The 25,971-nt window shown below is 40.8% G+C and overlaps 1 long non-coding RNA gene across 1 annotated transcript in view; it reads left to right on the forward strand.

Annotated features, from left to right (window-relative positions):
• Positions 1 to 1,046: 1,046 nt before the first annotated feature.
• Positions 1,047 to 25,971, forward strand: part of LOC116998428 — a 51,553-nt gene continuing 26,628 nt past the window's right edge. Inside the window, exons 1-3 of the long non-coding RNA XR_004418393.1 lie at positions 1,047 to 1,654; positions 3,666 to 3,750; positions 10,289 to 10,397. This is a non-coding gene — a long non-coding RNA (uncharacterized LOC116998428). The remainder of the gene's footprint in view (positions 1,655 to 3,665; positions 3,751 to 10,288; positions 10,398 to 25,971) is intronic.

Consider the following 25,971-nt stretch of genomic DNA (forward strand, 5'->3'; position numbering starts at 1 on the left):
GCAATTAGTAACAGAACCGCGGGAGGGCGGGGTTTACTGGCTGAGCTAAGGCTGTGCAGGCTCGGCCCGCTAGGGGCCGCTGACGGGGCCAGGTGGGCCAGCACGGTGCTGCAGCTCGGGGCCGGCCGCCGCTGCCCCTGGGCTCGGTCATCCCGGGTCGGCGCTGCCCCGCGGTGGCAGGCAGGGACAGAGCTTCCCCCGCTCCTACGGCAGCGGCGGCGGGCGGGGACGGAGCTTTCCCGCGCCCGTGGCACCGGCGGCGGACAGGGACGGAGTTTCCCCGCTCCTGCCGCGGCGGCGGCGGGCGGGGACAAAGCACCCCGTGGGCTCCCCGAGCCACGGCAATGGCTGCGCGGGGCTCCCATCGGCTCCCCGGGCCACAGCAATGGCTTGCACGGGGCTCCTGTCGGCTCCCCGAGCCGCAGCAATGGCGGCGCGGGCTTCCCCCCCCCTCCCCGGGCCGCGGTAGGGGCGGCCCGGGTCCCCCCTCTCCTCCCCGAGCTGCAGCAATGGCGGTGCCCCCCCCCCCCGTCTCTCCCCTGGGCTGTGGCAGAGGAGGAAAGAGAGCTCTCCCGCCTCTCTCCCCGCCCCCCGTGCTGCCTGCAGGGAGCCAGGCTCCACCCGCGGTGCAACAGAGTAGCGATTTGTAACAATCGCAAAATGCCGACTTTGCAGCTGCTCGGCTCAGCACTCTGGCAGGCACTTCTGAGGTTGTATTAGCCACTCCTGATTATTAGCCGCATTTCCGGTTTAGGAGCAAAATCTTAGTCAAATTGGTGCGGCTTGTATTCGTGAAATTACTGTAACTAAGATTTCTGTGCTGGCCACTCTCTTCCCCAGTATAAACCCTGTAAAAGCCAAGCCCTGCAGACAGCTCAGGCCTCTGTGGAGGAATGAGTGAGGCTTGAAACGGCCCCAAGTGGGAAGGGAAGACCTCTTCCCCACCATTGTGTCTGACTAGACAGAAGGGTTTGCCCTGTCTGTAGCCAAGAGCTCAGCAGAGAGCAGTGTCACCCAGGGTCTGTGCCTGTCCTGCCCCAGGGGAAGCTGCCTGACCACCATGGGAGCAGAAGGTCAGGCCTGGCTTGGGGAAGCACCTTCAGGTTCTGGTCTAATTACTTGCTCCTTTGACTTCTGCAAAAGAATGGAAGTATTTTTTTGAGATGTGGCAGGTTCAGAGAGAAATCATAGTGTGCTGGGGAGTTTAAGTGGGGCATGGCTTATTTAATTCTCTTGTCTCCACATAGCAGCTGGGCTTTTTATTCCAACTAATTTAGGTAGGAAGCTTGTTTTTATTTCATTAACTTGCAGCGTGAATGTCACCAACCACAGCTGATAACAGTGACCGCTGCCAGAAAGTCACCAACACATTTATGTTTGTGGATTCACGGTACTCCTTATTATGCCTGTAAAACACATAGCAGTGAATCTACACTATTTATTCTAGAACAGGAACTACCTAATGCTCAACTGTGTTAAAAATGCAAAAGTGAAAGAAACCTGATCTTGCCTCCATCTCTCCAACAGCTGCCATCACTGGGGAAGAACCAACTTCAGAGCCTGTGACAGTGTTTTCTGATGAGCTATTGGCACATTAGAGACCTACACGTTCACCTGGAGAGGAGCACACCTGTTCTGTCAGCCCCTGTGCATGGTAACATATGATAATCGTGCATCAGTGCTTCTGGGGACTCTGTCATTGCACCCAGACTGCTGGGAGATCCTCCCATCTGTAATGTCAGTGTGAGGTCCTGCGCACAGAATATTGTTGGAGCTTGTTTGTTACTCTTTTCACATACTAGTGTTGGTAAGGAAAGTCAACAAGGTCAAAATCTAAATTCTCAATGGTCTTTTGATTTCAAAGAGGTTTAGCAATCTACAGGAGCTGAGAATTTGGGCAGCTTTCTACATCATGTTGGTTGTTTAAGCACTATGCAGAATAATGTTTTTTCCATAGAAGCTGATAAGTTCAGTCTTCTGAAGAAGCTGTTGACTACCATTAGTGGTGGGTTCATTTGTTCTCTGCTGGACACTGTCGGCCAGCAGGGGTTTAGGCTGTTGTGCAGCTCCCAGCTCAATTATTTCTCAGGGCTCTTTGTTTAATATAATGGGGTCAAATTCAGACTGTAGGTGGCTGATGATTTCTTGTCCAATTTACAATAGCCTGTCTGCAAGCCCACCTTGAATCCAGTTAATCTCTTTCATAAAATGAAGTGAAAACTCTGCAAAGTGTTCAGTGTTTTGGTGTAATGTTTAGTTTTTATAATGTAAGCTGCTTATCAGTTTTTTTCGTTCAGAGTGGTTCTGACATATTTATACAGCTGTGTTGATAGAGACATTACATTACAATTCCCATATTATAATGCACTGCAATGGGAAGTTCTTCTGCTGAAAGATCAAGAAACGGGAACAGGTTGACTACCAATATCTACAATTGACTGTTTTGTAAACCTCAAGTTTACAATTAATCATATGCTCCTGATCACTGTTAAGAGTGTAATTTGATTTTTAGGAGGCCATGGTACTCTGGTTTCTCAGTATATAGGCACTGTACCTGGCCAGTTGGCTTTTTAGAAAAGGTATTAAGTTGCCACTTTGGCTGACTCACAAACACTGAAAAGGTCTGTGAGTCTTAACTGCTCCAGCTCAGCCCAAATCTTTAAGGCTGGAACATTACTGCAGGGAATAGGTGTGATACTTACCCCAGGGATGATGCAGAAAGCTCTGGGAATTCAAGGATCTTTGCAGAATAAACTGCTCCATTTATTTCTGTGTTTTATGGAAGGGCTGAAACAAAAGGTCTCAATCTCACACTGTCTAAACAGAGCAGCAATGAGACTACTTATCATCTTCTGGATTCAGGCTCTAATCCAGACTGTAACTCAGTGCACAGACACACAGAGAACACTTGACATTTCATGATTTTTGCAATGAGGCAAATGGATAAGACCTTCAGAAGGCTTTAGTGGTGGTGATCCAGAATGCAGGCTACACTCCTGTATCAGGCTATTTCTACTAGGAGGTACAGAGTTTAAGTTAGACCTGTGTGTTACAAATCTTCATTTTGCTGAAGCAACAACATCTAACTGCAGAGGTAATTCATGGCAGATTTTGTGTATAGACCTAGTGACTGACATTACCACCTGCTTGCAAAGGCAGCGTAGGAAGGCTTTGCAGTTGTATGGCATAGAGCACCTTTTCCTCTTAAACAAGTCTTTTCTATAGCAGTCAAAGATGTAGAAACAACACTGTACCACAGCACCATTTTTGTTTAATATGAACTAGGTGTCATATTACCCCCTCTCTTGCATTCACTTCAATCCATGGAGGTTTATTTCTTTGATACATACGCAGATCTGAGCACTTGCTATTCTTTGTAGGGCAGAAAAAAGAGGCAGATATTTTGCTTATATTGCAGTTATCTGGTTTGACTTGTTTACAAATAGAAGGGCTTAATTTTTACAATTGTATCAAGAACCTGCGTCTTAGAGTTGCTTTCCAAATGTAGCAAAACAGTTACGAGAGTGACTTAAAATGTAAACTAAGGTAAGTATAGAATTCTAAATATATTTTACTTTTTGATAAAATACAGTAAGGCCTATTTGCTGATTCCACAGTTGGTGAGAAAAGATAGAAAACCATTTCCCCTTTATTTCCCTTTGTAGGTAAACACATGAATGTTGATTCTCTGCCCATGAGATAAACCTTCATTGTGACAGTAATGGATGCTGCTTGCAAACAGGAAACGAGGTAAGTAGGAAAAAACCCACAAAGCTTACTTATTCAGAAGGAAAACTAAACCAGATATTTTATCTTTGAAAGTTATCTCACTATTGAGTAAATAAGATGTCAAAACTAACTGTAGTCTTGGCTCAGCTTCAGTTCTTCCTTAGGAACATTGAATAAAAAGTGTGAAACTCATTAAAGCCTATAAGGACATGAACAGAGGGAAGCAATTTTGGAAAAGCACTGGAGAAGTTTCTAGATGACTCAAGATTTAATACTTCTATTTCACATGTCTTCATATCATATGTTAATTATTATTCCTTATTTCTGCATTTTACTTTGAGCGTTTGTATTCAAGTTAAGTTCTAAAAACTTTCAGAATTTTGAAGAAAGAGTAAATATTTCCTGAGTTTTTTCTTTCTCCTAGATGAGTGTGCTTTTGTTGTCCTTTCACTCTCTTTCAGTTCTGGTTGCTAATGCATAAAAAGTAGAATACAGTCTTATGAAAAGTTGAGACCCCTGAAGGTAAAAAGCCTAAAAAGAATGTGGCGCAGTGAGTAAAAGGTGTTGAAGCAGCAGCAGTTCAGCTAAGGTTATTGTGAAGTGTCTCAGAAATGTCAGTAAAACATTGGAAAAATAATAAGATGGGCAAGGAACTGGCTAAAGAGTAGATATTTAGTATTTAGCTGAGCTGAAAGGGAAAGTTCTTGGAAAGAGGGTATTGGTTCAAAAACTGATCAAATATAAAGGGCTGAAAAAATGTTTTGATGACTACCTTTACACAAAACAGATGTATAAATTTGCATCACATTTGCAAATTTTGAAGGTACTGATGGTTTGGAACATATCTGGACTATAATATAGTCAGAACTTAGGGAAATAAAAGTTTGAAAAAAACCTAAATGCAGCATTAAAAAGAACTCAAACTGTAATCAGAAACATCAGATGAAGTGAAAAGAGATGCTTTAATCAGTCAACATGCACAAGTTTAAGCTACAAATGCAAGAGATGTATGAAGATGTAAATGTTCAGGGCTCCCTCTATGTTTCTGCATGTTGTTGTAGTTCAGGACATGGGTATGATCCAGGTGTACAAGGTTTGTCTAGCCTACTAATAATAAAGCTGAGGAGGATATATGATTCCAGCTTTGCATATAGCAAAAAAAAAGAAAAGAAAACAACCTACAAAAAGACTGATTTCAGGCCAGTTTAAAATTTCACTGGAAAATGAGAAGAAGGTCCATCCAGTTCACCAGAAACCTGAGTTTTAGGGAAATCATAATGTGTGGAATGTGATTGTTAAGGTGGATTGCTTACAAAGACATGATTATTTAGGGCTTCAAAGCCCTCTAAGTGGTGTTTTCTTTATTTGACAGTTTGGCTAAACTGCAGTAGCACCTTTGGCGGTCATCAAACTCAGTATCCAGAAAAGATTGTAAAAACTCTTTTGTCTGCACATTGTGTTGACAATTTTCTGCAAAGTCACAGTCTTGCAAATGCAGTTCTTGATACCTTGAGATATCAGTTTTACCTTTTGAATCCTCTATTTTCGTATCTGTGTGGTGAAAAGAGAGTTTTTTGAGTTCTAGACCTCAGCGTTCTTTTCATGACTGTTTAGGCAAACTAACTGCAAGGATGACATGGTTGAGGAGGAGAGAGCATGAACATCCCTGTGGAAGGGATGAGGTGTCATTGTTTTTGCTGCTTTGTCGACAGATACCCATGAGCTGCTAGACCTTTCCTGCCTGGAGCTCTTCCTGGCAGACACCCAAGAATGGCATGCTGTGGCTGTACACCATGGTTTTCAGACTCAAGGGAGGAAGACATTCCCCTGAGACATCACATGTTTTCCACAGATTTAATTCTAGCTGATTTGCCAGTGGCAATGCCAAACAGCCAGGTCTGCTCTTGAATCTCAGGGTGACTGTGCAGTCGGTTCCACAAGGTGCCTTCAGCTCAGAAAAACCTTCATGCCACTTAACTGCTGGGCATACCCTTAGAGAAATATGCTTGGAAAGATGTTGTATCAACCTTTTTTTTCCCCCCCAAATTGTCAGCTACCTCTGAAGTATTTTGTATGTGTGAGTCACCCTTTAGGCACTTGGTGGAGATAAACTTCCCAACTGTCAGAAAGTCAGAAAAACTGCTGGACCTTTTGGTACAAAAGATCATCCTCTTAAGGATATTTAATGGCTGGGTAGCAGTCTCCTGTGTGAATGTACCCAAGCAATTATAGCTTAAAGTAGTGCTAATCACTCCTAATAGAGATGGACTCTTACCCCTGCTGTGTCCCTCACTGCTCCCAGATGAGAACTATCCCAACAACTTGGGATTAGCAAAAACACTTGTTATACTATTATCTTCATAACTTTATTAACATCTTTGATTATAGAACAGATGGATGAATGCTAATCATTCTATAATGGCAGATTAAATAGCTTACACTATATCAATCATCTTTAAGTCTTTGCTTAATAAAACAATAATTTAAGTTGGGTCATGGGTAGTGTTTGGACCCCAGGCCCTCAGATTAGCTGCCGACTTCTTCCATTAAAAGAGTAAACCCATTAGCTGCTTGCAGTTGTACACTTATGCCTGTGTACACTAGGCATTAAAATATATGACTCATGCTGTGCTGGTGGATTACACATTCAATTTTGAGATTAAGAATTCCTAGGCTCCTTTTGTGCCTCTCAGAAGGAGTTTTGCCCCCTGAAAAGAGTAGGCCATGAGAAATGGGTCAGCTAGTGATAGTGTTGTTATGTTTTTACATATAACTGGTATAAGCATGCAGGTATCAAAAGACTTTATAAAAATGTCTGGTACAGTTACCACTGGTACAGAGATATTTAAGAGCCAAATGAGCATATTTGGTGTATGGACTTTGAGATCCAGACAAAAAGAGAGTTACTGAATTCCCATCCCGTCATTATGAGCAGAATATAACTATGAGACTACAGTAAAAACTTCAGGGATTTCTTGCAGTATACTTTTTATCATCTATTTCAGGTTAACTGGTTCACTGTAAACAAAAGTTCTTAGTGGATTTTTTTCCCCTCTATGCCATTTTTTGCTGTGCTACTTAAACCTTAGGTAACCTTACACACTCTTCATGACCTCCCCCAGTGTCTATGCTGGTTTGCACTGACTCAGAATTCTAAGTGCCGCTTATTAAAGCCCTTTATCTGCTACTTTTCCAGAAACAGCACATCAAACTTTACTGAAGGTGACAAATCACACCACTGACGGGAGATAACTTGTGTAATTCTCTGAACATTGAATGAAAGAATCAGTGGAGGGAGGCTTAACAAATCTAATGTGAATAAGAGGTCTTCAATCTTAACTGTAAATTTGAATGCAGTGTGATTACAATGCCAGTCTTCAGCAAGCTTTGGTTTCATGGCTGTGTGCAGAGAACTGACTTGCTCGTTTTAGTAAATAAACAGACAATGTGTGACTGTTGCTTGACACTGTTAACACAGAGCTGCACTACCAAAACTGAAGGCAAAGTGTGGTAAATTAAAGATCAGCCACTAATACAGAGTTTGAGAATATCACCTCTGAAAGCTAAAAGCTCAAGAACACACTTAGTGGGAACAGAAACTACTAATTCCTCATTAAAAAAGCCCACTTCCTGTGGCATCATTTGGCTTCCTTGGTGGGGGTTCCAAAAGCAGCTCGAACTCTAGTTAACTTTGTAAAGTTCACAGTAAAAAGTACAATTGCATAGGAGCTCCACAGCTGTATATTAAGTCCTATAATTCTGCAAACTTTGCAAGTTTGCCCGTCAGTCTTCCTCAAAACTTTACATACATACTTAAGATTAAAATTTTATTTGGAGATGTCATTTCACTTTACTGCGAATCAGTACATCAGCTCTTCTGTAAGTGCACTCAGTTACTCCCTGAAGAGAGAGAAACTTAGCAGTGGTATATATATTTCCTGCTCATTACACTGTAAAAACCCTTGGAGAACTGATACATTGATTAGCACAAGTCAGAAGTGCATCTTTGCCTTGATCAATACATTTGTGTGTTGTGGGCTGGCTAATGGCAAGTGTCAGAGTGCCCGCCTGTTTGGAATAATTGCAGGATACAAGCATTAGCCTATTGAAAAAATGCATTTATTGGGCACAAAGAAAAATTTATGATCTTCAACTATACAGCCTGTGCAATAACAGTGACTGCCAGGTAGAGAAAAGATAGTTCAGCTATATTAAAATAGCAGGTAAATCTGGAGTCTGGGGTTTGCTCCAGGTATTTAAAGACCTGAGCAGAGCATAATGAAGGAACAGATGTACCACTTCAAGCCAGTCTGGTACATGAGTAGCCTCAGAGGAGCATTGGAACACAAAACGAGAAAAGAGACAACTCTGATCAAAAATATGTACCAAAAGGCTAGGAAATACAGATGTCTGCTTACAGAGATCCTCTATGTGGCTCCTTCAAATTTGGATATAGATGTTTTGTAACTGTAATTCATGTTCCTCCCTCAGGCGAGGGCATTTTTTTATGCTCTTGTAAATTATTTTATTTCTTAAAATGGATTTTCCAGGTGAACTGAAACACTCTGCTCTGTGATGCTTTTGAGTCCTCTGATACTTCTGACTGGCTATGTTTTCATTTGAAACTCACAAAATGGAGGAGGAGCTCTCTTATTTTTATTTTGTTTTGTTTTGTTTTTCCTACAAACCAGGAGATACAAAGTTCTCACTGGAGATTAAGTTAGGTTCTGTTGTTGCAATGCAAGAATTAAATATTTCTCAGGAAAGCATCCAACCCCGACGGTAAGGTTGTTCTAAGATGACCTGCTTTCAGTATTTTCTGCTGCTACTCCATTCCAGACACAGCAGGAGATAACTATTGTCTGGTGGTTCCACATCTCACTTGGTATTCTAATTTTGAGTACTCCAAAGCACAAAGAGGCATGAATTTCCAAGCAGAACAGCTGGGCTGTCAAGAGCCCTGGATCAGCCCAGCCCTCTTGCCTTTCTTGGAGGGTACAAGAGATGGCTGAACACATCCTGATGTACAAACATGGAAAGTGAGGAACTTCCAATGAGAGGCAGAATGTATTTGTCTGAGCTATTTCATACATGTCTGGAGATAAGCCCTGAAACTCCACAGCTGCCAAAGCTGAATTGTTATGCCCAGGGAAATATGAATTGCAGGAGTCACGTGAGGAAAGCACATGGTCAAGTGGTGGTACCCTGAGTGAGTGTCCTGACTTCCCCCAAAAGAGCCTGACACAGAAATGAAGAGTTGCTTGATCTGAAACTAGATAAATTTGTGTTGTTGCAAGAGGATCTCTTGCCATGTTGGAGCAGTTAAACAAATACATTTTCTCAGTTTGTTAAATACAAACTGTTTCCACTGCTCTGTCTCAGAAGCTGTAGCACTGTGGCCTTCTCTTGTCCCTGGACCACCTTATCAGCTCAGCGCAGGAAGACTGGGGCTTGTACAGTAATTTCACGAATACAAGCCGCACCAATTTGACCAAAATTTTGGTGGAAACCCGGAAGTGCGGCTAATATTCCGGGGCAGCTAATCTATTAACAAAATTCTAAAAGCTGCCAACACGGAAGTGAGAGCCCGCGGCAGCCCCAAGCCAAGCTGGAGCCCGGCCGGCCCCGGCAGAGGTGGGAAAGCCTGGCAGAGGCGGGGCCAGCAGTGTGGGGGGCGGGCGGCAGAGCCTGAGCCAGCAGGGCGGGGCAGGGAGGGCGGCAGAGCCTGAGCCAGCAGGGCGGGGGAGCCCGGGAGAACTGGGGCTAGCAGTGCAGGGGAGCATGGCAGAAGCAGGAAGGCCGGCGGGTGGGGCTGCCTGGCAGCGGGGGAAGCCCAGCAGAATCGGGGCCAGCAGCGTGGGGGAGCCCGGCGGTGCGGGGGCCTGCAGTGCCGGCCAGGGCGAGGAAACGCGGCGGTGGTGCAGACGGGAGGGGGCGGCCGGCGAGCCCGGCGGCGGGGCTAGGGAACGCGGCGCGCCGCGGCCGGCGAGCCCGGCGGCGGGGCTAGGGAACGCGGCGCGCCGCGGCCGGCGAGCCCGCCGGCGGGGCTAGGGAACGCGGCAGCGGGGCGGTGCTGACGGGAGAGGGGGGCCAGCGAGCCCGGCGGCGGCGGCAGTACCACCCGGCCAGCCCCGCCGAGCCGTGGCGCTGAGCTGGGCCACCCGGCCCCGTCGGCAACCATGAGCGGGCCGAGCCTGCCTGGCCCCGCCCCGAGCCAGTAAAGCCCGCTATGCCGCGATCCTGTTACTAATTGGCCAATTTGTGAAAGCTGCGCACGGATTCTCGCGACGAACGAAAGTGCGGCTAATATTCGGGGTGCGGCTTATCTATTGACAAAGACAGCAACATTGTCGAGGCACCGGGGGTGCGGCTTATAATCCGTGCGGCTTGTATTCGTGAAACTACTGTACATCCGTCTGGTTTTAGTGTGATTAGGGCTCAGGACCAGTACTAAGCACCAAGCATGGCTGTTTGACATTGTTCTCTGAAACCAGATGCATTGAGATTTTGTACAAGTTCCATGGAGATGAAGGTACAACCTTAATCCTCTTAATTACAGGTTAAGAGCTGACACCTGAAACCAGACTCAGCACCTTGGACTTAGTCCTTGAAATAAACTCAAATGGCTAATAGTAACTCAAGAAGCTCATGTTTGAGAACTTAGTGGGGTAAGTGCTCCTCATATGAAAGTAAGAAAATAATTATTAGAAAGTGTAATGTCAAACTTTTTCTGCTCCTTTAGTACTAAGTTTATAGGAGAGAAAATTTACAATTCTTGGGTATCTGGGAAGTGCTTTTAAGTGTTTCTAACATGTCTGGAAGAGTCTGAGTGCTTTAGTTACAAAGAACTAAAACTGGTAAGGTTTTTGTTTGCTTGTTTTTTAACTTCTGCTAGTAATCTGATACCTTTTTTTCCTGTTCTTTTTAGTTCTCTCTAGCCACATTGAGGTTAGTTATATAGATAACAGAAATTTACTCTTTTATGAGAATATCAGACAACAAGGTACTGTTGCTGTAACAGAAAATAAATGCAGTGCCATGGTTAAAGTGTGTAGTGCTCCTGCAATCCACAAAGGTACAGGAAAGTAAGATGGATTTTAAACAGTGATTAAAAGGGAACACTGAATTAACAAAGCAGGAAAATGACTCCCTCATCCTGCAGTTTTGTTGTTTATATGAGAAATCCTCTAAATACTAGTGTTAATTTAGCTCTATGTTCACTAACTCTAGGTATTCATGCTTCAGCAAAAGCCACCCCCTAAGTGCTGTGACAAGTGTCCATACCAATTGGAAAGTCCCCTTTGGGAGTTGTACTTGGGACAGTACACCTACCTCTCAGTTCTGAGAGCTCCAAGTTTTGAGGCAGGCTTTAACTAAGCGTAAAAATGTTTCAGGAAGGTGGCAATAAGTAGCACAAAGAAACTATATTCTGGACTTGGCTGCAGAGTTGGATGACCTTCTGATGCGTGCTGGAAGGATTTCTTGTGCATCCAAGAGGAGCAGGATAAGGTAGGACACTGGTGATGCAGGCTGTGGGAGAACATTTCAGATCCACTGATTTGTTTGTGGCCTCTAAGGTGAAATAGTCTGCTTTTGTCTTCTGCCTGTCCATAGCAGCACATCTAATAGAGAAACTCATTTAGTGTGCAATTGTTCACATGAAGTTCAGTGCTTTTGTTTGGATGCTCTAACATTTGCAGTAATGAATACAGTTTCAGGTGGGAACTATGCTGGCCTGGTGGGTGTAGAGTGTCATGTGTCTTCTGTATCTCAGCAGTTGTCACAAACTTGCTAAAACCCCATTTTGTTGGTGTCCCTGAGTGATGCCTGCCCAGGGAGAAGACAGCCCAGAGAAACAACTACAGCCTGAGGGGAGAAAGGGTACTTGCACCCTCTCAAAAATGCACGTGAAAGTGTTTCCTGCGTGATGTGCACTGGGCATAGAAAAGCCTGTGGCGCACAAATTGTAACAACTCCTGTAGGAGTGCATGCTGTCCTGTTTGGAGAGTTTGTCTGCAGTACTCAGCTGCTCATAATGTCTGGACTTACTGTATGAAATTGGAAGTTCACATTGCCCTGCAAATGTGCGCCTTGTTCAGCCTATAACATGTAATAGAGTCATCCATTATACTATATTTCACTACATTTTCTTACATACCTGTTACACAACCCCCAAATTTCAGTGAGTAGGTGATTTCCAAGAAGGAAGATAACTTCTCAGCGGGGTTTTTAGTTCTGTTCACCATGTGAGTCTGTGCCAGTCTGCCTGGTGCTCAGCTTCTGAACTAGGTACAGAAACTGAAACATTGCCATAGGGATTTTATAGAATTATAACTTCTTACTGATAATTTATTCATATTCACGTCTCCTTTAGGATATGTATGTAACAGAATCTTCCATTTTACCTAATTTTTACATGAAACTTCAATCTCACTGGATGTTTCCCAAGATCTGGGACAAGTGCTTAATGAAGTAATTATTGCCATAAAGGTTTTTCAGAGTTACAGCTTGGTGTTGTCATCACATTCAGTTTGGAAATTGCCTTTATACTGTACAGGCAGATAGGCAAGCTGAAAAAAGGAGATTAAATCTCACTTAATTTTGGATGCTTCTAAAATATTCTGCTCTAGAAATGCAGAACACTTTTAGGAAGTCTTTGGAAAGATTGAGACTGTGTTTATAGAACTGCTTGAGCATCAGCTGTTTAAGCTGCATGATGACTCTGATGCACAGGTTCATAAGCTTTATTTTCATCAACTTATACATGAAGAATATAAAGAAAAGAAAATTACTTACTGAGAGGAGTACATATCCCAAAAAAACCCCCTAAATCAAACTCAATTTTAAACTTGGGGCTTCCTGTTCTTGGCACATTGTACCCTTCTTTTTACAAATGTATTACTCCAACAGCATGTGTGTTTAGTAAGTTTGAAATATGCATGGTTGCCAAACTTTGTTTAGCAAATAGATGATAGTGAATGTTCTCTGGGATAACCTTGATCAGGGATGCAAGTTACTAGTGCTGTTTATGTGGATGGGTTTTCAGGTTGGTGCTAGCTTTTACTGGACATTTTCCTGCCATATTCCAGATTTACACTTCATGCAGTGGTACAGCTCTCAGTTGCACAACTGTTTCCATTTCTCCTCAGCATGAGGGAAACAACTCGAATCCTGGCTTGCAATCTGTCTCACTAATGCTTAAGCTTGTGTTCACAGCCCTAAGGGCTTGTAGGCAATCTAATTACATTCATTTCATAATTTCAAGTGATGGTATTTTGTAAACATTTTTAATGTATCATCATTAATATGCTAAAGAAAGAAATCTATTTCTGCCAAGAAAGAGGAAATAAATCTTCACTATCTCTTTAGTCCACTAGTTTATGTTTAGAATAGAACACCTTTTCTGAAAAGCTGTTGGAGACATATGCTCCCATTATTATCTCACAGTGATTTATCACTAACTCTAAAATAAACATTATATCTAACTTGGTACTGCCCTTGCTATGCCATTTCAGAGTATCTTAAAGACCCAGCGTATGAACACTGATATGGGTTTGTTGGGTTTGGGGTTTTTTTGCCTGCACTCTGTTTTAGCATTGTTGTCACATTTATTTTTTCAAATTTTGTCAAGCAAAAGGGAAAGAAACAAAAATAGAATTGCCAGCTGAAATCCTATCTAGAGAAGGCAAACTCACACATAGAAACCAGTGCTGAAATTTTCTCATTGGAAGAATGCTGAGTTGAAAAATTTTCATGTACTAGGGGAAAGGTCACTAAAATATAAGGTATGCTATACTCTACAGATTGAGGCGATCTTTTCACCTACATATTTGGGTCTGGGTGAGTCTATGCAACCCTCAATAGCTTGAAACAGGCATAGACCATGGTTTAAGTTGTAATTTTGCTGTCAGATGTCCAGAATCTCTCTGTTTGTGAAATCACCCTTCTGTTTTCCACTTCCAGCAATTTTTGCAAGTAACAAACAACCCTGCTTGCAGCAGAGCTGAGGTGATTTCTTGCAGCTGAAAGGTCACGGTGACCCAAGGCATAAGACAAGTGGAACCTGTGGTTCTCTGCCTTGGCACAAGTTGCCTGCCTCTTGGTTGGCAAATCACAGGCTGCACCCACTTCAGAACTACTCCATTACATTATCAGTATTTACTTATGTTTGAGATAAGAGTCCAGTGATCCTCTCAGTGTAGGGGATGTTATTATGCCAGAGCAGGGTAAACCAACAATAATTAACTTACAACTTACGTTGAATTGATTTTCAGGAAGAGGGTGGGTTGGGGGAAGTTGTACTTCTGTGGCTACATTTTAAAAGAGGAAGATGACTGGTAGCTACTGGAGTGCTTCCTGGTGGTTAATAATTTTTATTTTGGTTTTAAATGTTTGATCTACATTGCAAATCTAGTTCTCACACTCTGTACAGAATGTGAGATCAATTAAGGAGTTGGCCATAGGATGCATCATTACTCCAACTTGAAAAATGAGGCAAAAGAGGGAGGAAGGTCACTACTCATCCCTTTGTTACTGTACCATCTTCTCCTTTGTTTTGGTGATCGTTGTTAATAGCTATGTGAGGGAAGCTAGCCAAGCTGAAACGTCTCTGCTCTTTCACTAAAATCTTCACCCAGTGTCAGTAATTCTCCCTTTAAGCCTTTTTGTTAAATGTTTTGGGCAGTGGATTAAGCCTGATCGTTTAGGATATCTGTCTCCCTTTTGGAAAGGCTGGTTAAGGCTCATAAAGGTCTTTCACTGCAGGACGCATACTGACCTGTGCTGTTCTCGCTTCCAGTTTGTTCTGAGGTTGTGCAGTGGCAAAACTCTGCAGAAATTCCGGGATGGTTATTTGAAAAAATAACAAATAATTGCCATTGGGTAGAAAACTGAGTGCAGCGGAGACTACTGCTTTAGGATTATCGCAACATCACTTCATGGTTTTAAAGCATTGAGAAGATTTGCCTCTTTACCATGTTTAAATGGTAAAAACTGATGCATGCAAATTCAAAACCTGAAGGATTGCCAATCGCTATTTACAAGATACAGCGTAAATAATGCTGTGAGGTCCTAGAGCAATGTTGCATCTTACCCTGTGGAGGCAAGCCCTGCATTGCATACTATTTTATTTCAAATGTTTCCTATTTTTCAACATCATCTCTCTAGTTATTTTATTGGGTAGGTCTTTAGTATAAAATATAGGCATGCAGCACAGAATACCGCAGTGAGTTTTTCTGGCAAAAAGGCGTGTAGCCTGCTAGAAGACAGCACCTGAGCTTAAAAATAGTTAGTATGTGGCAGTGCAAGGTGGGGATTTGGGAGTTTAAGACACTCTAATTATTCACTGGACCAGTATGCTGCTGTCATCTTCACCCATTCAGAATAACACTTGGAAAAAACAAGTGACCCTCACTATCATACATAATGTGGCAGCTTAATTGGCAAGAAGAAGGTGAAAAGTAGGCTAGGAAAACCCTTTGAGACTGATGGAGCATATTTCAGTGGCTTCATCAAGATAATGTCCCCCAGGTGATTGAAAGCAGCAAATATTTCATCAGGAAAAAAATATAAAGGTGCTTCAACTGCAGAACCCCAAACATATTATTACAACACCTTTTTTTCCATAAGCTTTTCATATTCCACATATCTAGAGGAAAAGTAAAAGAAAATTATTAATTTTAATACCCATAAATTATGGTGCTAGTGTACCTAAAGACACTTTACATTTGCAGTGAGATTTTACTCAGCTAGGCTCTATGACCATGAAATTAAGGGTACTTCAGTGTTATTTCTGTTTTAGATGTGTGCTAAAGGGCATGCTATGCAGAAACCTGCACAAAATTGAAAGCAAATATGTGTTACAGCTGGAACTCTATCAAGAGCCATTAGGCTCACAAAAGCTCACATTTCTTCAATATCCAGTTCACAGGCAGATTCTATAAATAATCTTTTAAGTGTAAATAATATAGACCACAAATCACAAAGTAAATTAAGACTATTTTGTTGTTGTTATGACTTTCTAGATAGCACAATAAAACTGCAGAGGAAGGAACTTCTGGAATTTCTTGGACAAGTACCCTGATTCTGTTAAACACAGATTTAAATAAATAGTCAACTTTAAATATCTATTTCAACCGAAATTCATAGTCCCATTATTAGAAGAGGTATGTGTCTCCACATCAATGTAAAGTTAATCATACATATTTTTCAGTCATATTTACTGTCAAAAATACACATTTATATGATTTTGCTTCTTTAACATTACTAACATGGAAACTCCAGTAAGCAACAGATTTGACCCAGCAAAACACATGGGAAAATGGAAAACATTCTCCTGTCGTTACCTGTGCACACAGTGGAGGTTGTTGCCACTGAAGGTGCCATCTTCATATGAGCAGATTTGGTGCTCTAGAAAGTCTGGATTAACTTGGGTATAGCTTTAAATCACTTAATCATGTTTGAAATGGAAATGTGTTAGCTAGTTGTTAATTGCCAGTTAAAATAATTCCTGATCTGTAGCAACTAAAAATATTTGAGGGTAGTAGTGTTAATCCCAGTTTTTTGGACTATGTGTTTGCATACCAAGATCACACATCCACATAGATGCTCCATGCAGTGGGAATGAGTCAAGTAACTAGATGGGCCTGGCTGGAGTATCTTCTTGGTTTAAGACATGTTCATAGATGGTCTGAGCATGGATGTTGTTTATGCTGCTGGAAAAAGAAAAAATTTATTTCACAACCAGAAAAAATATAAAATGGGAATTTTGTCTGATACTGTAAGTACAGATATTTTTGACCACCACACTCAGTGCTGAGATACAATCAGGGATATTATATTTACATTTTACTGGTTCATTGATACCTACAACTTTGACCTGAAAATAGACAGTGTCATTATACTAGACCATACAGGATCAGAGATGGTTCTTTCCACCCCTATTTCTTATAGCAATTTTCAAGGCTGATAAAATTTTCATTCCTGAATCTAATAAGTAAATAAAAATTGCAAGGGGATGTTTTAATTACACAAATCTGTCAACCCATACAAAGAACTAAACATTTCTTAAATTGACTGCTGTGTGGAATGGTAATTAGTCATCACCAGAGAATGAAGGGCTCCATTAGCAGGCAGGTGCATGTGAGATGATGTTAAAGGAGTATGTATGCATGAAGCCTCAAATCTAACCATCTTATTTGCAATCTATTACTGAGCTAGAATTTAGTTAAACATTTTTAAGATGTACAAAATCTCTTGTAGAGGAGGCACTGGCCCTTAAGTAATTGGCAGCAGTGCTACTCATTAGAATAGTCTCTCATCTGAGGTGCCAAATGTGCCCTGTGTTGAGCTGTTCAATAGTCAGCAACCCATCGTTCCTCTTCTCACATCAGTCAGCATGACAAATCAGTGTGATATTAACCACACAGGTTAAGGCAAATGCCAGTCATTGTTTACATCTCAGGTTAGCCAATTCTCTTTCAATCAATACAAGGTCTCTAAAAATACAATACAGATAGACTGGTGGTGTAGTCTTCATAAAAAAATCACATGACTTCCCCACATTTCAGAAACAAAACAATAAATTGTAGAAGTGCAATACAAACGGTGGTATGAAACTGGCTATATTTAATTTGAAATATATAGGGATTGCACTCCTGAAAGAACTGTTTGCTGCATTTGCCATTACCCAGGTTGTAGGAGATATCAAAATCCAGAGTTTCAGAGTAAGACAGCTTAAAATGTCCGTGTGGAGGAAACCCCTTAGCTTTTCTCACAGAGTCAGCCTGTCAGCAGTACATTCACCCAGACAATGCCCAAGCCCTCCTCCAAAGCAATTGGAGTTAAAAGATGAGAAGCCTGGGGTGTTCTTTCTTGCATGTGTTACTTCCCCTTGGTTGGCAGTGGATTTCAAACACCGTTGTACATCTAGTATTTTGCTTAGTTAAGTTCCTCTCAAGCTCACAGCCTTCCCTAAGGTTTACGTAGCTGAATAATTTAGTGTGTTTTATCTCTGTAATCTGTGCCTTTTATCACCTCAGTGTTCACCTGTGGTCAAAGATCACTGATAAATGAGGAAAGCAATAGAATTTGTAATTCATGCAGTACTATCTGCTGCCTTACTGTGCCAGCACTAGCCATGAGGGCAAGCGTCTGTTCGCTCTTATCCACAGCATATTGCTGATCATCCCTTGGTTCTGGCATAGAACAACACTGTGCTTTCCACTCTTTCACTTCCTGACTTAAGCAACAGCGCCTCATAGAAATGAGCAGTGAATCAGGGACCGAAATATTTACTTGACAACAATTAAATCCATACTCTTCTTATCTCAGCACTAGTTTTGTAAGCAACAGTGATGGAAATCCACAAAGTACTGTGACTATTCCAGATTTAAAATGCAGATAATATGCTTGTGTATGCATGTCAAATCCTGCTGATTCTGTCAGTTTGGAAAGAGCTGCAGGCTAAGTGGAGCAGGGTGATGTGCTCTGAAGTTCACTGAAAGGATATAAATCGTAATTCTAAAGAGAGAGGCTGGAGAGAAGGACAAGGAAAAGTAGCCAGTAATATTAGAAATTTCTTGAGCTCTGTTCCTAAACAATGTGTAAGTCTGACAGAGACATTCCCCTTGTTCTGCACATGATGTTTTTCATCTGCTGGATCTTGTCCCTGCAGCCAAGGACACAGTAACATTTCAGCTTACCTACTTCAGTCCCCAGCTGTCCACTTTTAGCCAAAGTCCTGCAGCTGGTTACCTTCTGAAATGGCATCATTTTTTCTCCAGCTTTGCTTTCACTGGTAACAATAACACAAGAGCAACAGAGGGCTCCTCGAGTAGTGCCTGTCATGGGGTCTGGCTGCATTACGCATTACGCATAAACACAGTCACTTGATTTCAAAAGATTTTATAACATTGTTTTTTATCTGAATTTTTGACTTTATTTCCTGTTTCATTTCTGTTGCACAAAGATTTTGTTATACTGCTTTTGGTTACTCTTTCTACATAAAGGGAGTAAAGATCTAAATACCACATTTAAATATGTATTTCTTATTTCTGTTAGGTGATATAGACACTAGAGAAAATAGAAGGCAGAATGTGATGCTTAAAAAAATTCAGCAAATACTCATAGGGGCTGTTATTAAAAGTACATTCATCCAGAATGACAATGGTCTCCCTGGACATAACTCCCTGGTGCAGTAAATGAAGCACTACTCTGGGAAAATGCAATGCGGAGGGAATTTTTTTGCTTATGATGGGAATAACATAGGAAATACATTCTGAGATGATCAGGATAGCTATTACTGTGCCGTGGCAAGCTTGGGCCCTTAAATGTCTAGCTATTTTTCTTTCTTTAATGGCTCATTTTATATACGGTTCGTCATTGTACCACTGACCTTTTCTCTTCTGACTTGCGCTGATGACATCATGGAAGTGACAAGATTACCAGGAGCGATGGAAATAGGTGCTTATCATTGTACAAATTAGCAAAGAGCTGGCAGCAACAGGAACATGATAGGCTGCTACGTTTGCTCTGGTGCAGATGAGAAAGCCATGTCTCAACCATATAAAATTGGCAGTCAGAATTCAGCTGGGGACAAAAGTTCCTGTTTGTCCAGGGGCTTCTTTCAGTGTGGGAGAATCCAGATGAAAATGTGTGATTATCATGTATTACAACATGAAGTTAAGCTATTTTACAGCGTCAATAGATAAATAGCACAATTGCTTATCAATATCTGCTATTTAAATGTGGAGCTTAAACATATTTTATGGGCAGGATTTCAATAATTACTTCCACATAAGAACGTCCCCACTCATTTTAATTCCTTTATTCAGTTTTACAGTTACAGTAAGCACTGATATGCTTTAAACTGTATTTCATAGTGGTTTTAAGTTTTCATCAGAATATAGAGTTCCTGTGCTATCCTTTGAAAAGTGTTGATATTCCCAAGATGTTAGCCTTGACTCAGTACAGTAATATTATTAGGCTTGTGGCAAAGCTTTATTAGTAGATTCATACCGATGGTAAAAGTTAGGAATGGTTCTCAGTACTGTATTGAACTGGGGCCTTGGGACCATGACAGTTGATTTACTAGGATAGTGTTGCAGAGTGAATAAAAATAGTTAAATAGATGTCAGCTAGGTAAGAGGATCACCCAGAACCAAATACTTGTGTAGTCACATTCTGGTTGTGATGGGAACAAAAAGAATATTTTGAGTTGTGTTACCTAGGTGACCTGCTGTTCTAACAGACCTCCTCTGGCTTCTGTCCCTGTCGCTACCATCCCTCCAAAAAATCCAGACAGAAGACAAGAAAAGCAAAACTGGATGCTGTTTTCTGTTTACAAATGTGTTTTCTGTGCATTATCAGAAGTTGCAGGTAACTATGGAATAGGTGAGGTGAGGATTAGACTGCCATGGGTCATTCCAAGGCCACTCAGGTGCAGCTGGTATTGAGTGTAGTGATGACTGCAGGTATAAAAGGAGATTCCAGTTTTCTTAATAGTGTTGCAATGTTTTTTGTGGTGGTCTCAGCACCTGCTGAGAATGTTTGCTTTTTATCATTCACAAACAGGTAAATGTTTCTGTGAGAAATGACTTTCCCTTTAGGCTCAGGAATATAACAGTTTTTACTACCTTAAAACCCAGACTAAGGGAGAAAGTGAAACCACAATCAAATATACACAGAAAATACTGTTTTCCTGGGAAGGTTACAATGAAGTAATAAGAAATGTCCTTCAATAGTATTTGTGATTTTAAGGGAAATAATTATGAAGTACCTTCTGCCTTTGCTTTGTCAGAATTCCCTGTAGCATTCTTCTGTCCTGTGTTTGCACTTCTCCTGTGGATCCTGCATGTGGTGTTAGTGAGTTTGAATAAGCTAGGTAGCCCGGTGCTCTATGACTTTGTCAACAGAAAAAGGTGGCAGAACAGCACCTGTTTTCCTGACTGCAGGCATTCTGGTACTTTATCTATATGTGCATAGCTGGAGGCTGTAGTAGATCTCTTTGCTCTTGTGGTTTGGTAATTCCAGCAGCAGGTAGCTTTGGCAGCATTTCATATCCATAATTGTCTCTGTGACTGTCTTTCAGTGGAGTGGATGTGCTCATTTCTACCCATGATTCTGTTATCCTAATTGAATAACTGGAGCTCTCTAATATCTAGCATGACTCAAACTGCGGACTGGGTGATGGTTTTCATAGTACTGTGCCACATCACAGTTTTCCTACTGCTTTTAGATCTCCCTATGAATAGCAAAAGAAACCTATGGGCTCCCTGCCTGGGTTGTCATCTCCCTGGGAAGTGGCTCTGTGCAGCTACTCAAATTAATTAGTATACACAGGGAGGGAGAGAGCACGAGGTTTGGGGAAAAATACCAGCTTTAATGTAGGCAGGGTCATCTTGCTCTGCAGTCAGTGAAAATTTATAAGGTCTCCTTTTAAACAGTTCCTGTTTTTCAAAATATTAAGTGACTGTGCCAGGCATCACAATTCCCTTTGAATTTTTCAAATTTTTTTAGCAGGCAACTAAAAATTAGGCATCAATGACTATGTGAACAATAATGAATATCAGCGGTCTTAGTTCAAATAAGGAATTACCAAAACCCATCAGATTACTGTCATTAAATGCAAGGTAATCCTCAAATTCACCAAGTCAGTAACTTTCAGAAAATGTGTCCAAGTCCCTGGCCCACTCACAGCTTTCTGAATTCAATCAAATGTGCTGTTGGTTGAAGCGCTTAGAATAGCCCATGTGTTAAGTTTAATGTCGAGTCTTTCAGCCTTTCATTCTATATGTGATAGGAGATGCTTCCGTTTGGGGTCTTCATTTGTCTCACAAAAGTGTGGGTGTGAGTCTCTTCCCATCATACTCCATACAAGCAGTCTCAACAGACTTGCTTCTCAGGATAGAATTAGGCTTTTGGAGATCCCTCAGTGTATTTATTTCTTGTAAAGATCCTATTGCACTGTCAGCACTTAGCACCAGATAATAATTCTGGAGCCAGACGCTCCCATCACAGGCCACAAGTCGCTTCTATTGATTTCAAATGCAATGCTGCTTTTATCTTGACTCCATTCAGGAAGGAATGTGGTTGGGCCACCCTCACTATACACATCATAAGAGAACACAAGGAACACACTGGAGGAACTTAGAGGCAATGCTGCTTTATCTTAATTTCTAGAATGGGACACATAAAAGTAAGGATTTTCTTTTTTATTTCAAAGTGAGATATTAATTCAAATAAAATGATGGGAGTATTGTTGCTGCCTTTGATATACGTGGGATATGATAAATTTTCCTCTTCAACTTGTCTTTTGAGAAGTGGGTTAATAGTTACTAGCCTTCATAAATGGCAAGAAACAAAAAGCTACATCTTAACCCCAAACTAACTGTATAAAAACCAAACCATTTCAGTGAACAAGATTCTCTTTAAGAAGTCTAGTTTGATCAGGTTCCTTCACTATAATCAGAAGAAGGACAAAAATGTACTTGGAGTGAGCACAGTTACCACATGAGTCAGGGGGGCATATTTCAGAACTTAGCATGTGTCTTGCTTTGCAATCAATCTGAATGACTAATGGTGGGGAAGAGGGATTAGAAGGGAGTCTTTATCTGTACACATTACCAAAAAAAGAGCTGTTATTAAGGCACCAGTAAAATCAGAAGTTACAGACAGCCATTAGACATGGCTGCTCATAGCAGGACCCAGGTGCCAAACTAGAAAAGATACATAATGCTTCCCATAGAAGCATCTGGCTTTTTGGCAGAGTCTACACACTTGGGCATTGATGACTCTGGATTTGCTTTGTAGCCTCTCAAACAGTTGCACTGCAGTGGCCCTGGGCAAAACTGCAGAACCTTTTCCTCCATAGCACATCATTTCACATAGCATTTCACAAAAGAATTGCCACTGAAAATGAACATAGTCTGTGCAATTAGTCTGATAATTAAGACTTAAGTACTGGACAGAGATCAAAGTGCTTGTAATCTGCAATAAAGTTCCTAGAGTTGTAAGGATTTTCAAAATGTTAGCTCGTGCTTTATTGCACCTTCCATTTATTGTGTACCCATGATAGCAGCAAACACATTTTCCCAGTGGATATCAGCATGTATAACTGCAACACCTGTTACTACAGCAGCCTGGTATTTCTCACAATATGATTACTCTGTCAACGACTGCCATAAAAGGTGGCATCTGTATTCATCAAAAAGAGTTATCAGTAAATGTAAAGCCATACCACAATTAGAGATCTCCAAGGAAGAACAAATCCAACAAAAAAAAAAGAGTCAACGACAGTATTTAATTACTAAGATTGTTAATCAATAAAATGCCTTCATAACTTTTAATTAAATTTTTATTTGAACTGGATGTTTAGAAAATCTGATTCTTTGTTTTTGTTTCATTTAACAGTTGCACTACTAAAGTACTGGTGGCATCTGTGAACAACCTACCTCGAGGGGACACTTTATGTCTGTAACTGCATTTTGTCACCTACAGAGGGTGTTAAGAATCTTGTTAAAAATAAAAGAAATAGTTAGGAGACATCTCACTGTAGCCATTATTATAGTGCAAATTACTAGGTAGAGTAATCCAGAAGCTGTCACAAAAGGTTAGTAAGAAACAGTGTCAGGAAATCAACCATACAGCAATTCATCATGGCCTAACACTAGCTCTAAAGTGAAAGCTTTTAAAAGGCATTGTTTTATGAAGTAAGGGACTTTTTTTTTTTTATGGCACTGAATAAAGATAACTAGGAGAGTGGTTCTCTAATAAAAGACATAAAGACATAATGATGAAAAATGTCAATTATTTTATCACCCAAATCTGCAGGCAAGGTGAAAAACAGAGGTTGTTACAATTGAAGGAGGCCATTGCAGTATAATACCTCACCTTTATTTTCATTTTAATTTTGAAATATGCTGTCTGATTTTTGCAATCCTTGTTCAGACAGCAAATGACAGGCTTTCTGGATTACCAGTCCAGCCCCTAGAGGCTCTGTAAGATGTCATGAAAACACAAAATTTGCCTTTCAGGAAGTTTTTACAAGTGCAGTCTTGATACTGATTATAACACAGATTGCCATTGTTCTATTAAGGGATATTAGAATAGCTCATTACCATTTGTCTTATAGGTAAATAAATGCTATCTGCCTCTTCCTTTGACTTTCAGGTTTAGCTAGGGAGAGGGTGCCTTCTGATGACGACTCTCAGTCGTGGCTCTCCACTGCTGGAGTGCCAGTAAGGAGGCCACAGCTGCTCTCCATGATGTGGGATCTCCATGGGACACTGGCTGAAGAATGCCATTGCTGCTGTTTAGGAGTGTGTTAGCTTGCTTTTAGAATTATGTCAGAGCACTGGACACAGTACTTTTTAAAGTACTTTTTACACACACTTTTATAAAGTACTGCAATTGGGGTTAGGGGTGGAGCCAAGCACAAAAAAACTCTCCAAACAGCCAAAGTACTGAACCAGTAAAAACCCAATAGTTTGTATGTACCAGTAGTGTTTTCCTGGTTAAACATGGCTGGGTGAAGGGTTAGGAGGGCAGTAGAGTTTGCTGGAGGTAGCCATGCTCAAAATTTCCCTTTAAAAAGAGAAAAAGTAGACAAACATTTACTGAAAACCTGATGTTCAGAGGCTTGGTTAATTGCCATTACTGCCAGGGCTCTAAAATAGCTTTATAATAGCTAAGAAGCAGAACTCTGCCAGAAAAGATGACCAAAACCTGTCTTTATATTCCATATGAAAATGTTTCAAGAAGTACCAGTAACCAGGGATTGCACTGGCATTAATAAATACGTAAAAGACAGTTGTCTCAGATTGAAAGCGTCCCATTTAAGGGATAGCTGGAAGAGCTGTGAAGATGATAAACAGAAATAGTAATGAGCAGAAGATTGTATAAGATGGCAAGTTTGATGGTACCACACTTTACTGAAGTCTCTGAAAGGTCTTGGTAATCTATACAGCCCTGTGTAAAACCATGGAGAAGAATAATGCAATTATCAATTAAGATTTCTTTTAATGGGGCTGACTGATGCTTAGATGGCAGAAAGTTTAATTACAAGCACAGACTCACATCAAGTTTGCATTGCTGGTGAAAAGTTATATTTATATCCAACCTCAGTGTGCTACCAAAGACTAGTCTTCATTTGCAATGTTAGTGATATTTTCTGTGGACTTGTCAGAATGGAGCACTCACTTCTCATGGATATAAAAATACCCTTATGAACAGATAATAGCATCAATCACTTTTAGTATTTGAATGTCAGATATGTATGAAAACCCTGCTAACTACCTTCAATAAAGAACTTTAAAAACTGCTCCTCAAAATACATATACATGTATTTTAATTCACAGGAGAACAGATTAAGAGAACTCTCCTTCCATGGCACATTGGATGAGAATCTGTCTTGGTGCAATGCTAAAAATTCTCAATCCATCAACTAAATGTAGATTCAGGGCACCATCTCGTATTTCCTTGTCAAATAAATTATGCCTTATATCAAAGACCACACAGATTGCTACTTAACAAAACAGGGGTATGTCTGAACATATCATAAATGTGAAATATGAAAGAAAGCAAAATGAGACAGCCAATAAAATGTAAGATTTGTAAGTCAGATAGCATATACCTTAGAAATGTTACCAATACTCAGAATCTGTGATTAAAGAAATATTCATAATCTGTCGTTAATTTTCCACAGAGATTGAATTTTTTTATAATACTGACCTGAGAAGGTCTGAGAGAAAATAAGAAAAGTAGCAGTTGAAATGGTGTTTGAATGTACATTTTTCTGTATTTGCATCTATATAAAGATATTTCCCTTTATTTCTCTATTTTTTTTCAATTAACAACTAAGCTGGGAAAAGGTGCATGTTATCCAAGGACAAAGTTTGAAGATATACAATTATTGAGAACAGTCAAATGTAAAACCATAAATAGAAATTGCCTGCAGCTGTCATAATAAGTGTCTGGGCAATAAAATGGTAGCTAAAATTCAGTAAGGGCAAAATATCATGGTAAAGTGTATGAAGAAATCAGCTCTGAGCAAACTACTGCCACTCAAGAAAGACCTCTTGGATTGGGTTGCTTCATAAAACCATTAACTTGGTATTCCTTAGTTTTCATAATGCAAACTCTGTCAAGAAAAATTTGGAAAGAGCTTTCAAAGAAAATACTGATTAGACTTCTGATGTCCTGGTCTTGGGTATAGCTTATTGTTCTGGTCATAGAATCATAAAA

This window comes from Catharus ustulatus, chromosome 7 (genome assembly GCF_009819885.2).
Source record: "Catharus ustulatus isolate bCatUst1 chromosome 7, bCatUst1.pri.v2, whole genome shotgun sequence".
In the NCBI taxonomy this organism is placed as follows: Eukaryota; Metazoa; Chordata; class Aves; order Passeriformes; family Turdidae; genus Catharus; species Catharus ustulatus.